Source organism: Schistocerca nitens, chromosome 6 (genome assembly GCF_023898315.1).
Source record: "Schistocerca nitens isolate TAMUIC-IGC-003100 chromosome 6, iqSchNite1.1, whole genome shotgun sequence".
In the NCBI taxonomy this organism is placed as follows: Eukaryota; Metazoa; Arthropoda; class Insecta; order Orthoptera; family Acrididae; genus Schistocerca; species Schistocerca nitens.
The window spans coordinates 663591186-663605042 of record NC_064619.1 but is presented as its reverse complement, the minus strand read 5'-3'; the positions used below and the strand labels follow the sequence as shown (position 1 = coordinate 663605042).

At 55.7% G+C, this 13857-nt stretch overlaps 1 non-coding gene and 3 pseudogenes across 1 annotated transcript; all 4 read left to right on the top strand.

The window, feature by feature from the left end:
- Positions 1-4786: 4786 nt before the first annotated feature.
- On the top strand, positions 4787-4969 carry LOC126191686 (U2 spliceosomal RNA; annotated as a pseudogene).
- A 6175-nt stretch (positions 4970-11144) lies between these two features.
- On the top strand, positions 11145-11336 carry LOC126191674 (U2 spliceosomal RNA). The gene has a single exon (XR_007538440.1). It is a non-coding gene; the product is annotated as a U2 spliceosomal RNA (small nuclear RNA).
- Positions 11337-12102: 766 nt separating this feature from the next.
- LOC126191702 (U2 spliceosomal RNA) lies at positions 12103-12203 on the top strand (annotated as a pseudogene).
- LOC126191714 (U2 spliceosomal RNA) lies at positions 12204-12315 on the top strand (annotated as a pseudogene).
- Positions 12316-13857: the final 1542 nt, after the last annotated feature.

The following is a 13857-nucleotide window of genomic DNA, read 5'->3' as shown; positions in this document are numbered from 1 at the left end:
TACCAGGGCCCAGGTCACCAATATTGGGCAACCGCAGACTTGCTCCCTTTGTCAATCGACGGAGCATCTCCGCGTGGATTGCCCGCGCCGGCGCCCTGTGCAACTGCCGCGGGAACGCGCTGCTGGTACCGACCTTGTGCCTCTCCTCAGCGAGGTAGTGGCGGGTGCTGCCCGCCGTCCCGCTGAGCGGCCTGACGTGTCACCCCCGCCAGCTGCAGTGCAACCGGCACCCAGTGCACCGGTTGACGAACCCGTCCCGGACCGGGCGCCCGTTGTGGCGGTACCGCCGGCGGCGGCTGATGTGCCCGCTATGGCGAGTGATGTGGTCGCTGTAGAACAGATGGAGGTCGTTATTCCTACCCCGCCCCTCCCGGCAGATGACGCTAAGTCCCCCCGCCGTCGTCATCGACGCAAGAAGGCGAACCCAGACCAATCGGCGGAGGCGGCGGACGTTTTCCGTCCCCCTGAAAGCGGCAGTGAGACTGACTCTCAGGCCTCCTCGGTTTCCCGCTCTGTTTCCGCTGACCGCTCGGGCGGTATGCGGCAAACTGCTCGGCAACTAGAGGCTCTTATCAGTTCATCGCGAGATCGGGGAGCGATCCCTGCAAAACGGAAACATGACCAGGGTAGCGATCAGCCACTGCAGCGTACTCGTACCCTTTCACATCCTACTGCGTCCGAACCGTCTGCGCCGCCTGGCTCGGACTATCCTGCCGATGAGGGAGGCCTGAACTGGGCTGACGACGAGGGCGATGAAATGCGTGATTGAGTGGGCTTTCCCCACATGAGCTGCTTGGTATTATTTTCTCACATCCGGGGTGATATAGCGGGGTTCCGATGTGGATGTTTCCACACCTGCTTCCCTACGGCCGTGACCCTATCTGCCGTTATTTCCTCTGTGTTGCTCTCCCATGCCTGCCTTTGACCGTCCGCCGGGAGCCCTCTCCCTTTTAACGGTCAATATTAACTCCATCTCCAATCCGGTCAAACTTCGCTCTTTGAAGGACTTTCTCCGCCTTGGTGCGTTTGATGTGGTATTTCTCCAGGAGGTTTGTGCCCCTTTTCTATCTGACCTAGTTGGTTATGAGGCACTGTATAATATCGACCCTGACGCCCGGCGGGGTACTGCTTTGCTCTACCGATCAGAGTTCACTCCATCCCATGTTACCACGCTCCCCAACGGTCGTGTCCTTGCATGTATCCTTCAAGATGTCCTTTTTCTAAATGTCTATGCTCCTTCCAGTGCTAACCACAGGCATGACAGAACGACACTTTTTCAGTCTGATATCCCCCCTTTCTTAGCAGCTCGTCGCCCTATTGTCTTTGGCGGAGACTTCAACTGTGTGGTAGCCGGAGTTGACCAGGTCCCGACGCCTATGCGGTGTGAAGCGCTCGCTTCACTCCTTCGAGCGGCTGACCTTACTGACACGTGGCGCCACTTTCATCCCGCCTACACGCAATTTACCCACATCTATCCCACTGGAGCCAGCCGTATAGATCGTGTTTATGTCTCGACTGATTTGACTCCCGCCCTTTGTGCCGTCCAAGTCATACCCGTGGCCTTTAGTGACCACTGTGCGTACTCGTGTCCTTGCGTATCGCGGGTCCCGCCCCGGTTCCTCGTGGCACCTTTTGGAAGATGAATACCCTTCATCTGCCAATGCCCGAACTTCGTGCTCTTGTCACGAAAACATGGCAGGACTGTCTCACGGACACTTCCCGGTACCCTACCACGGTGGTTTGGTGGCTCCGCTGTGCGAAACCCCGGCTGCGACGTGTTCTCCGACAATATAGTCGCGACGTCGCCCACTGGAAACGTAGCACGTTAGCCTTCTATCAGCAGTGTCTCATTGACGCCCTGACTCTTCCTGCTGACAGGTATGATCAGCTCCGCATGCGCCTCAACAAAATTAAAGCGAAAATCCTTCGCTTCTCTCGGGAGAAAGCCGACGGTATGGTAGTGCGGTGTCGTTCTGAATGCCTGATTGAAGGCGAGAGGCCATCCATCTATCACCTTGCCTCTGAACGAACTCGTGCCAAGAAGAACGCCATTCTGCGCCTTAAAGCAGACGATGGTACGCGTATCACAGACTACCGTGAAGTCCTCCACAACCTGACGGACCATTTCACCAACCTCTTCCAGGATGTTGAGGTCGACGTCGCCGCCCAACATGCACTTATCAGTGGGGTGCCAACTTCTTTGGATCGTCATGACCGCGGCTCTTTAACCGAGCCACTGACACTCGCTGAACTCACATCTGTCCTCCGTGCCTGTCCGGGACACAAGTCACCTGGCCCCGACGGTCTCCCTTATGAGTTCTACCGACAATTTTGGGACCTGCTCGGCGACCGTTTCTGCACAATGTGCGAGGAGATTTTCGCTGGATGCGACTTACCCGCCGAATTTTTAACTGGACGTATTGCCCTTATTCCAAAGGTAACTGGCCACTGTCGAGCTCAGGACCTGCGTCCTATCACTGTTCTTAACACTGACTATAAGTTGGTGGCACGATGTGTGGCCTCTCGTCTCAAACAGGCGATGACTAAGGTACTTTGGCCCACTCAATCCTGTGGCGTTTCGCGTCGGAACATCTTCACCGCCGCTTCCCTGTACCGCGATGTTGTCCTCCTCACCGCCGACACTCGCACCTCAGCTGCCATTCTTTCCTTGGACTTCGCCGGTGCCTTTGACAGAGTCTCGCACCCTTACCTGCTGGCCGTTATGTCGCGGATGGGTTTTGGGGAGCGCTTCATACGCATCATCCGCAACTTCTTGCATGGGGCGAATTCCACTGTCGTGGTGAACAGTTGCCGGTCGCGCCCCATTCCTATCAGACGGTCGGTTCGACAGGGATGTCCCTTGTCGATGTATCTGTTTGCCTTAGCGCTAGACCCCATGCTGCGTGACATTGGCCGGTTGGTCGACGGTGTCGCCCTTCCAGGCGTCACCTTCCGCTGTGCGGCCTACGCCGACGACGTTGGTGTGTTTGTTGCTCACGCCAGGGACATCGATTCCGTTCGCCGCGTCCTCGACGTCTACGAACGGGCCTCCGGTGCTCAGTTAAATCCCAACAAGACCGTGCTGCTTCCGCTAGGGCCCCGTTCGTTGACCGTCGAACGCCCCTGGTACCGCGTTGTGGGGGAACAGCGTATCTTGGGTCTTGAGGTGACTGCCTGTCCGCAGCGTATGTTAACCCTCACGTGGCGGCGGCTTCTAACACGCATCCGAGGCCTTTGCGTGAGCCACGCTGATCGGCGACTCGACCTCCATCAACGCGTCCAGCTGATTAATGGTTATCTCCTATCACGGGCATGGTATGTCGCCCAACTCCTTACGCTACCCAAACAGATCGGCCGAGCCATATCACAAGCGGTATATTGGCTTTTGTGGCGGCATGCGCTGTTCAAGGTTGATGCGCTGACTTGTACGCTGCCGAAGGTCGATGGTGGCCTCGGCCTCATTGACTTTTCCCGGAAATGTGCGGCCCTGCTGATTCACCGTGTCGCCACTTTGCGCGACGCCGACCCAGGCGGGACTACAGCGGTCCTCTTCGACCGTTATCGTCCACACTCGGCGCGTGCACCGGTGTGTTTGACGCATATTCCGTTCCGGCTGACGACGGTAAAAGACTATTATCTCCACCGCAGTTATGTCCTCCCAGTGGCCACGGACAAGGCGCGCACATCGCGACGCCTTTACCATGCACTTCGCGGCCAGCCCACACCGCATAAATTGGAGGGCAGACGACCATCCGTCATTTGGCGCCATGTTTGGGCTAATATCAACAACTCCGCCCTTCCCACGGAAGTTTCGGCGCTCTGGTATCGTGTCGTCAACAACTTGATTCCCACCAATCATCGCCTGGCGGCCATCCGTCTACGGCCATCGGCTGCTTGCGGCCGGTGTGGTGACATCGATACCAGAGAACACCGTCTCCTCTGCCCCCTCGTCACGGAAGTGTGGGACCTTGCCCGTGGGCTCTTGGCGCTGATTGGTGGGACGACACCGGACAATGTATCCATCGACTGGTTCCTTACCCCTGATCTTCAAACCAACCCCCGGACGCGACGTAACGCAATGGTGTGGCTCTTGGGCCACACCATTTTCACGATCTATGACCTTTCCCTCACCGATGCTGTCACCTTCATGGATTACCTGTGGAACCAGCATCGTCTGATGGAATCTGAACGGACATACACCAATACCTTTGCTCGATTTTTGAAGGTTGCCATGATTCATGGATACCAAAAGGTGTTCAGGGTTAACTAAAGCACCTAGTATACCCTAAATTTGGCATTGGCCTTCTGGGCATCACTGGAGTAGGCTATTCTGTGATACAACTGATTTGACAATTGGTTCCCTGGGACTTGAGAAAAACATTTATGAGTAATTCTGGGAAAATTGGAAAACACGTAATGTTCTTAGAGGATTTTCCTTCGTTAATTCTATGGGCGTTGGGATTATCTCGCCAGTTCCGTTTCATTTGTGTGTCCTGCCGTCCCTGGTTTTACTTTGCCTTCATTTATGTCTTTATTTCTTTATTTCCTTTAGTTCAAAACCACCAATTGCTTCACACCTGCAGAGTGAGGTGTGTTTCTGAGTATTGTGTCGACGTTCCATGTGGCATAGCAGAGTGTGCCTCTGTTTTTTATTTTCGTTTTCTGGCAATAAGGCTTGCCACTACCAGCACACAGCTTAACGTGCTGCGTTGACACACGAGGATGGCGGCAAATTTGGAGAGGACAAGGAAGGGCTATAGGGGAGGAAGGAGGCCCAAAAAAAAAAAAAACAAAAAAAAAAAAAAAAGTGTAGTATCTGTTCTTATCAGCTTAGTATCTGATACGTCCGGCATCGCAGGACCAGAATATTAAACTCATTTTTGGCTCATGACGGAGTGCTAGGGGCTTGCTCCACCTCTGTCGCGGGTTGGCCCGGCATTGCAGTACCGCCGGGATCGGCCCACCTAAAATTAATTAAAACATAGCCTGAAATGGGTTAATATTCTGCAGTGATCAGATATTCAGCTGGTGACAAAACTTGTCGTAGATGTCGATGTCCCCAGTAGTTAGCTGCTTACACACCACGTATTGTTTTAATTAATTTAGATTATCTTAAGTACTTTTTTTTTTTTTTTTTTTTTTTGCTGTGTGCTTGACCGCTCTTGCAGCCGCATTACACTAGGCCGGTAATTTATGGGGGCACAGGACAGTGCCTTCAGATGCCTCGTTGGCGTCTCTTATGGTCCGGCCACAGATAATTTTAAATAAATTTTTTGGAGTTATGACCTTAGCTCCTCGCGAACGTCGTCGCCGCCGCCGCCGCCGCCGCCGCCGTACGCACGCAGAATACGTGTGTACACACACACACACACACACATATGCAGTTGGCGGTGGACGATGTAAGCACTCGGCTAGGTGTAGCTCGCGCCGGCCTCGCGACGGTCTAGCTCGCGCCGGCCTGGCGCTGCTGTGGGGCGGCGTCACGGCTTCTCCGCTGCCCTGGCAGCTAGCGGCGTTCAAATGGGAGTCGCAGTTTACTCTTCGACATGGAGGCTAGTACTGGGCTGTTGATGAGTGCTCTCGTGAAATGTCGTTCCTTCCGGCACTCGCTTTTGCGATGTTTTCGACGGTCGCCTGTTGCCATATCGGCCCGTACCACCGTGTGTCACTCCCACATGTGGAGCGCACACGCTGCAAGCATTTAGGCCCTTCCACTGCGGATTTTCCTTATCGCTTCTCGGCCTTTTGGCTAAGAAGCACCTCGCGAGCGGAGCGTTCTGTTGGGCTCTGTCGCGGGTTTGGGTCACCTCTCGCGTATAGCGATCGAGGTTTCGTTTGTTCTTTATTTCTCCGTCGTTGACATTTTTGCGGTGACATGACCAATCGGTCGAATAGTATACAGTGTGTTTTCGACAGAGCCGCAAGGCGGCCGACCGCGTTTGAAATACAAGAATGGATTTTTGGCGATCTACGTGTACCGGAACATGATGTTGACACCTTCCAACTGGATTTCGTCTTGTTTTCGTTATTTGTGAAATTCGTCAACCAGGAGCAATACGAAAAGTATGGCCTGGCTCTAGCGGGCGAACATCCGTTCCGCTATTTCGATGGCAGTGTTGGTACAGTGACAATCGTGCCGTCTGGGTTTGGCATACGGACTGTGCGGGTGTTCAACGTACCCCCTGAGTGTCCGAATGAAGTCATCGGCCGTGTCTTGTCGCGGTATGGCACGGTGCTCAGCATCACGAATGAGAGGTGGGGCAGTGCCTACCGCTTCCAGGGCAACAGCGGCGTTCGTAGTGTCCGCATGGACCTCCGCCAGCACGTACCGTCGTATTTAAATATTGCGAGTACCAGGGCCCAGGTCACCTATATTGGGCAACCGCAGACTTGCTCCCTTTGTCAATCAACGGAGCATCTCCGCGTGGATTGCCCGCGCCGGCGCCCTGTGCAACTGCCGCGGGAACGCGCTGCTGGTACCGACCTTGTGCCTCTCCTCAGCGAGGTAGTGGCGGGTGCTGCCCGCCGTCCCGCTGAGCGGCCTGACGTGTCACCCCCGCCAGATGCAGTGCAACCGGCACCCAGTGCACCGGTTGACGAACCCGTCCCGGACCGGGCGCCCGTTGTGGCGGTACCGCCGGCGGCGGCTGATGTGCCCGCTATGGCGAGTGATGTGGTCGCTATAGAACAGATGGAGGTCGTTATTCCTACCCCGCCCCTCCCGGCAGATGACGCTAAGTCCCCCCGCCGTCGTCATCGACGCAAGAAGGCGAACCCAGACCAATCGGCGGAGGCGGCGGACGTTTCCCGTCCCCCTGAAAGCGGCAGTGAGACTGACTCTCAGGCCTCCTCGGTTTCCCGCTCTGTTTCCGCTGACCGCTCGGGCGGTATGCGGCAAACTGCTCGACAACTAGAGGCTCTTATCAGTTCATCGCGAGATCGGGGAGCGATCCCTGCAAAACGGAAACATGACCAGGGTAGCGATCAGCCACTGCAGCGTACTCGTACCCTTTCACATCCTACTGCGTCCGAACCGTCTGCGCCGCCTGGCTCGGACTATCCTGCCGATGGGGGAGGCCTGAACTGGGCTGACGACGAGGGCGATGAAATGCGTGATTGAGTGGGCTTTCCCCACATGAGCTGCTTGGTATTATTTTCTCATATCCGGGGTGATATAGCGGGGTTCCGATGTGGATGTTTCCACACCTGCTTCCCTACGGCCGTGACCCTATATGCCGTTCTTTCCTCTGTGTTGCTCTCCCATGCCTGCCTTTGACCGTCCGCCGGGAGCCCTCTCCCTTTTAACGGTCAATATTAACTCCATCTCCAATCCGGTCAAACTTCGCTCTTTGAAGGACTTTCTCCGCCTTGGTGCGTTTGATGTGGTATTTCTCCAGGAGGTTTGTGCCCCTTTTCTATCTGACCTAGTTGGTTACGAGGCACTGTATAACATCGACCCTGACGCCCGGCGGGGTACTGCTTTGCTCTACCGATCAGAGTTCACTCCATCCCATGTTACCACGCTCCCCAACGGTCGTGTCCTTGCATGTATCCTTCAAGATGTCCTTTTTCTAAATGTCTATGCTCCTTCCGGTGCTAACCACAGGCATGACAGAACGACACTTTTTCAGTCTGATATCCCCCCTTTCTTAGCAGCTCGTCGCCCTATTGTCTTTGGCGGAGACTTCAACTGTGTGGTAGCCGGAGTTGACCAGGTCCCGACGCCTATGCGGTGTGAAGCGCTTGCTTCACTCCTTCGAGCGGCTGACCTTACTGACACGTGGCGCCACTTTCATCCCGCCTACACGCAATTTACCCACATCTATCCCACTGGAGCCAGCCGTATAGATCGTGTTTATGTCTCGACTGATTTGACTCCCGCCCTTTGTGCCGTCCAAGTCATACCCGTGGCCTTTAGTGACCACTGTGCGTACTCGTGTTCCCTGCGTATCGCGGGTCCAGCCCCGGTTCCTCGTGGCACCTTTTGGAAGATGAATACCCTTCATCTGCCAATGCCCGAACTTCGTGCTCTTGTCACGAAAACATGGCAGGACTGTCTCACGGACACTTCCCGGTACCCTACCACGGTGGTTTGGTGGATCCGCTGTGCGAAACCCCGGCTGCGACGTGTTCTCCGACAATATAGTCGCGACGTCGCCCACTGGAAACGTAGCACGTTAGCCTTCTATCAGCAGTGTCTCATTGACGCCCTGACTCTTCCTGCTGACAGGTATGATCAGCTCCGCATGCGCCTCAACAAAATAAAAGCGAAAATCCTTCGCTTCTCTCGGGAGAAAGCCGACGGTATGGTGGTGCGGTGTCGTTCTGAATACCTGATTGAAGGCGAGAGGCCATCCATCTATCACCTTGCCTCTGAACGAACTCGTGCCAAGAAGAACGCCATTCTGCGCCTTAAAGCAGACGATGGTACGCGTATCACAGACTACCGTGAAGTCCTCCAACACCTGACGGACCATTTCACCAACCTCTTCCAGGATGTTGAGGTCGACGTCGCCGCACAACATGCACTTATCAGTGGGGTGCCAACTTCTTTGGATCGTCATGACCGCGGCTCTTTAACCGAGCCACTGACACTCGCTGAACTCACATCTGTCCTCCGTGCCTGTCCGGGACACAAGTCACCTGGCCCCGACGGTCTCCCTTATGAGTTCTACCGACAATTTTGGGACCTGCTCGGCGACCGTTTCTGCACAATGTGCGGGGAGATTTTCGCTGGATGCGACTTATCCGCCGAATTTTTAACTGGACGTATTGCCCTTATTCCAAAGGTGACTGGCCACTGTCGTGCTCAGGACCTGCGTCCTATCACTGTTCTTAGCACTGACTATAAGTTGGTGGCACGATGTGTGGCCTCTCGTCTCAAACAGGCGATGACTAAGGTACTTTGCCCCACTCAATCCTGTGGCGTTTCGCGTCGGAACATCTTCACCGCCGCTTCCCTGTACCGCGATGTTGTCCTCCTCACCGCCGACACTCGCACCTCAGCTGCCATTCTTTCCTTGGACTTCGCCGGTGCCTTTGACAGAGTCTCGCACCCTTACCTGCTGGCCGTTATGTCGCGGATGGGTTTTGGGGAGCGCTTCATACGCATCATCCGCAACTTCTTGCATGGGGCGAATTCCACTGTCGTGGTGAACGGTTGCCGGTCGCGCCCCATTCCTATCAGACGGTCGGTTCAACAGGGATGTCCCTTGTCGATGTATCTGTTTGCCTTAGCGCTAGACCCCATGCTGCGTGACATTGGCCGGTTGGTCGACGGTGTCGCTCTTCCCGGCGTCACCTTCCGCTGTGCGGCCTACGCCGACGACGTTGGTGTGTTTGTTGCTAACGCCAGGGACATCGATTCCGTTCGCCGCGTCCTCGACGTCTACGAACGGGCCTCCGGTGCTCAGTTAAATCCCAACAAGACCGTGCTGCTTCCGCTAGGGCCCCGTTCGTTGACCGTCGAACGCCCCTGGTACCGCGTTGTGGGGGAACAGCGTATCTTGGGTCTTGAGGTGACTGCCTGTCCGCAGCGTATGTTAACCCTCACGTGGCGGCGGCTTCTAACACGCATCCGAGGCCTTTGCGTGAGCCACGCTGATCGGCGACTCGACCTCCATCAACGCGTCCAGCTGATTAATGGTTATCTCCTATCACGGGCATGGTATGTCGCCCAACTCCTTACGCTACCCAAACAGATCGGCCGAGCCATATCACAAGCGGTATATTGGCTTTTGTGGCGGCATGCGCTGTTCAAGGTTGATGCGCTGACTTGTACGCTGCCGAAGGTCGATGGTGGCCTCGGCCTCATTGACTTTTCCCGGAAATGTGCGGCCCTGCTGATTCACCGTGTTGCCACTTTGCGCGACGCCGACCCAGGCGGGACTACAGCGGTCCTCTTCGACCGTTATCGTCCACACTCGGCGTGTGCACCGGTGTGTTTGACGCATATTCCGTTCCGGCTGACGACGGTAAAAGACTATTATCTCCACCGCAGTTATGTCCTCCCAGTGGCCACGGACAGGGCGCGCACATCGCGGCGCCTTTACCATGCACTTCGCGGCCAGCCCACACCACATAAATTGGAGGGCAGACGACCATCAGTCATTTGGCGCCATGTTTGGGCTAATATCAACAACTCCGCCCTTCCCACGGAAGTTTCGGCGCTCTGGTATCGTGTAGTCAACAATTTGATTCCCACCAATCATCGCCTGGCGGCCATCCGTCTATGGCCATCGGCTGCTTGCGGCCGGTGTGGTGACATCGATACTAGAGAACACCGTCTCCTCTGCCCTCTCGTCACGGAAGTGTGGGACCTTGCCCGTGGGCTCTTAGCGCTGATTGGTGGGACGACACCGGACAATGTATCCATCGACTGGTTCCTTACCCCTGATCTTCAAACCAAGCCCCGGACGCGACGGAACGCAATGGTGTGGCTCTTGGGCCACACCATTTTCACGGTCTATGACCTTTTCCTCACCGATGCTGTCACCTTCATGGATTACCTGTGGAGCCAGCATCGCCTGTTGGAATCTGACCGGACATACACCAATACCTTTGCTCGGTTTTTGAAGGTTGCCATGATTCATGGATACCAAAAGGTGTTCAGGGAAAACTAAGGCACCTCGTATACCCTAAATTTGAAATTGGCCTTCTGGGCATCACTGGAGTAGGCTATTCTGTGACACAACTGATTTGACAATTGGTTCACTGGGAATTGAGAAAACGTTTTATGAGTAATTCTGGGAAAATTGGAAAACACGTAATATTCTTAGAGGATTATCCTTCGTTAATTCTATGGGCGATGGGGTTATCTCGCCAGTTCCGTTTCATTTGTGTGTCCTGCCATCCCTGGTTTTACTTTGTCTTCATTTATGTCTTTATTTATTTATTTCTTTTAGTTCAAAACCACCAATTGCTTCACACCTGCAGAGAGAGGTGTGTTTCTGAGTATTGTGTCGACGCTCCCTGAGGCATAGCAGAGTGTGCCTCTGTTTTTATTTCGTTTTCTGGCAATAAGGCTTGCCACTACCAGCACACTGCTTAACGTGCTGCGTTGACACACGAGGATGGCGGCAAATTTGGAGAGGACAAGGAAGGGCTATAGGGGAGGAAGGAGGCCCAAAAAAAAAAAAAAAAGTGTAGTATCAAAAAAAAAAAAAAAAAAAAAAGTGTAGTATCTGTTCTTATCAGCTTAGTATCTGATACGTCCTGCATCGCAGGACCAGAATATTAAACTCATTTTTGGCTCATGACGGAGTGCTAGGGGCTTGCTCCACCTCTGTCGCGGGTTGGCCCGGCATTGCAGTACCGCCGGGATCGGCCCACCTAAAATTAATTAAAACATAGCCTGAAATGGGTTAATATTCTGCAGTGATCAGATATTCAGCTGGTGACAAAACTTGTCGTAGATGTCGATGTCCCCAGTAGTTAGCTGCTTACACACCACGTATTGTTTTAATTAATTTAGATTATCTTAAGTACTTTTTTTTTTTTTTTTTTTTTTTTTTTTTTTTTTTTTTTTTTTTTGCTGTGTGCTTGACCGCTCTTGCAGCCGCATTACACTAGGCCGGTAATTTATGGGGGCACAGGACAGTGCCTTCAGATGCCTCGTTGGCGTCTCTTATGGTCCGGCCACAGATAATTTTAAATAAATTTTTTGGAGTTATGACCTTAGCTCCTCGCGAACGTCGTCGCCGCCGCCGCACGCACGCAGAATACGTGTGTACACACACACACACACACACATATGCAGTTGGCGGTGGACGATGTAAGCACTCGGCTAGGTGTAGCTCGCGCCGGCCTCGCGACGGTCTAGCTCGCGCCGGCCTGGCGCTGCTGTGGGGCGGCGTCACGGCTTCTCCGCTGCCCTGGCAGCTAGCGGCGTTCAAATGGGAGTCGCAGTTTACTCTTCGACATGGAGGCTAGTACTGGGCTGTTGATGAGTGCTCTCGTGAAATGTCGTTCCTTCCGGCACTCGCTTTGCGATGTTTTCGACGGTCGCCTGTTGCCATATCGGCCCGTACCACCGTGTGTCACTCCCACATGTGGAGCGCACACGCTGCAAGCATTTAGGCCCTTCCACTGCGGATTTTCCTTATCGCTTCTCGGCCTTTTGGCTAAGATCAAAGTGTAGTATCTGTTCTTATCAGCTTAGTATCTGATACGTCCTGCATCGCAGGACCAGAATATTAAACTCGATCGCTTCTCGGCCTTTTGGCTAAGATCAAATTGTAGTATCTGTTCTTATCAGCTTAATACGAGCTAATATGGGCTGATTTCTGCACCGGGAAGCGGTCGCGCCTATTCTCTTGTTTCAGGTCCGCGACCCGAACAATGGAGCTTGGTGTGACGCTGCCGGCGGACGTCTTCCGCTGCCGGATCTGCTTCGTCACCAAGGCCGCCGGGAGACCTACTTTTGGCGAGTACAAGGACCACTCGGCCCTTCTCCGCCACTACAGGAGGCTGCACGACCCGGAAACGGTTCCCGTTTTCGAGTGCGCGTTTTGCGGCCGACGCGACCCGCAGCTGAAGAAGCTGCCGGCACATCAGCGGTCCTGCAATGCAGAGTCCGCTACCCCCGGCGCTGCCAGTCGGGGGAGTGTGAGTATGGGACACGATGCCGTGTCCGGCTCTCTGGGGCACCCAGAGAGGTCGGCCGGCGGGAGGTCACAGGCGAGGGCCCCCGAAGCTAGTAGGACAGGCCCTTCGTCCTTAGTTAGTGCTGGGCGAAAGCCACAGGCGAAAGCGGCTCGGGAAGCTAGTACCATAGGCCGCCTAGCCTTAGATATTAGAGAGGGGCTATGGCCACAGCCCAGTCCGGTCCCCGAAGCTAGTAGGACAGACCGGCTGGACTTAGGTTTAACATACGCGGCGGTCCTGACCCGCAGTAGCGTGGTGGGCTCACAGGCTGCCTTGCCCTCACCCTGTGTGAGTGTGCAGGCGTCTGCGACGCCCAGGACGGCGGTGGTTGCTACCCCCGCGTCGTGCGTACTGTGTGTGCGCACGCCGAGGTGGTCTGGCATCCCCCTGCTGATACGCTCCGCGACGTCAACCGCGTCGCCACGAGTGCCGAGCGCAAGTTCGGGAGGTGAAGGCAGCACGCTGCCGACGCCTGCCGCCGAACGCGTCGCTCCGGCCAGAGGCGCAGTGTCCGGCAAGGGCCGCGGCTCGCCGCTGCCCGTGCCGGCCATTGCCCCCAGTGGTGTACGCTGGCCACGTCGTGCGGCTGCCACGGGCGCCTCCCGCCCGCCATCTGTCGGGAGTATGGGTACCGGCCTGGGACTGCCGCCCGCATTCGCTGCGCCGCCAAAAGGTGGCTCTGCGATGCGGGTGGACAGTGGCAGGCAGGCTGCCTCGCTCGCCGCGGCCGGTGGTGTTGTTACTCACGGCGCAGCCGCGCCGCTGTTTGACGCACCAAAGGCCGCGAGCCCGGCGGATGTACCGGACGGTGTGGTGCTTGTGCGGTCGCAGACGTATACGCGCCGTGTTTCCTCTGCCCTGCCGGCGGCCACGTCGAGTGACGCCCGTCACTCCGTCTCCGCTCAGGCAGGGAGTGTTACTAACAAAACAGCTCCTGTTTCAGATAATGAGTGGCAAATAGTCACCCCACGGAGGGACAGACGCCGTGCTACAGGACGCAGACCGCCACCTCCGGACCGACGGCGCATTATACCGCCCAGTCCGCGTAACAGCGGCCCTGCGCGAGCCAACGCGCCTGGGCGGCCGGCGCGAGCTACACGAGGTGTACCTCGCGCCGGCGGCCGGGCGCGGGCGACCGCTGGGCCATCTGTTGGCGGCGCGGCGAACACCAGCCGCGGTGCGCCGGGCCCGAGCGCAGTGCCGGCGCGGGCT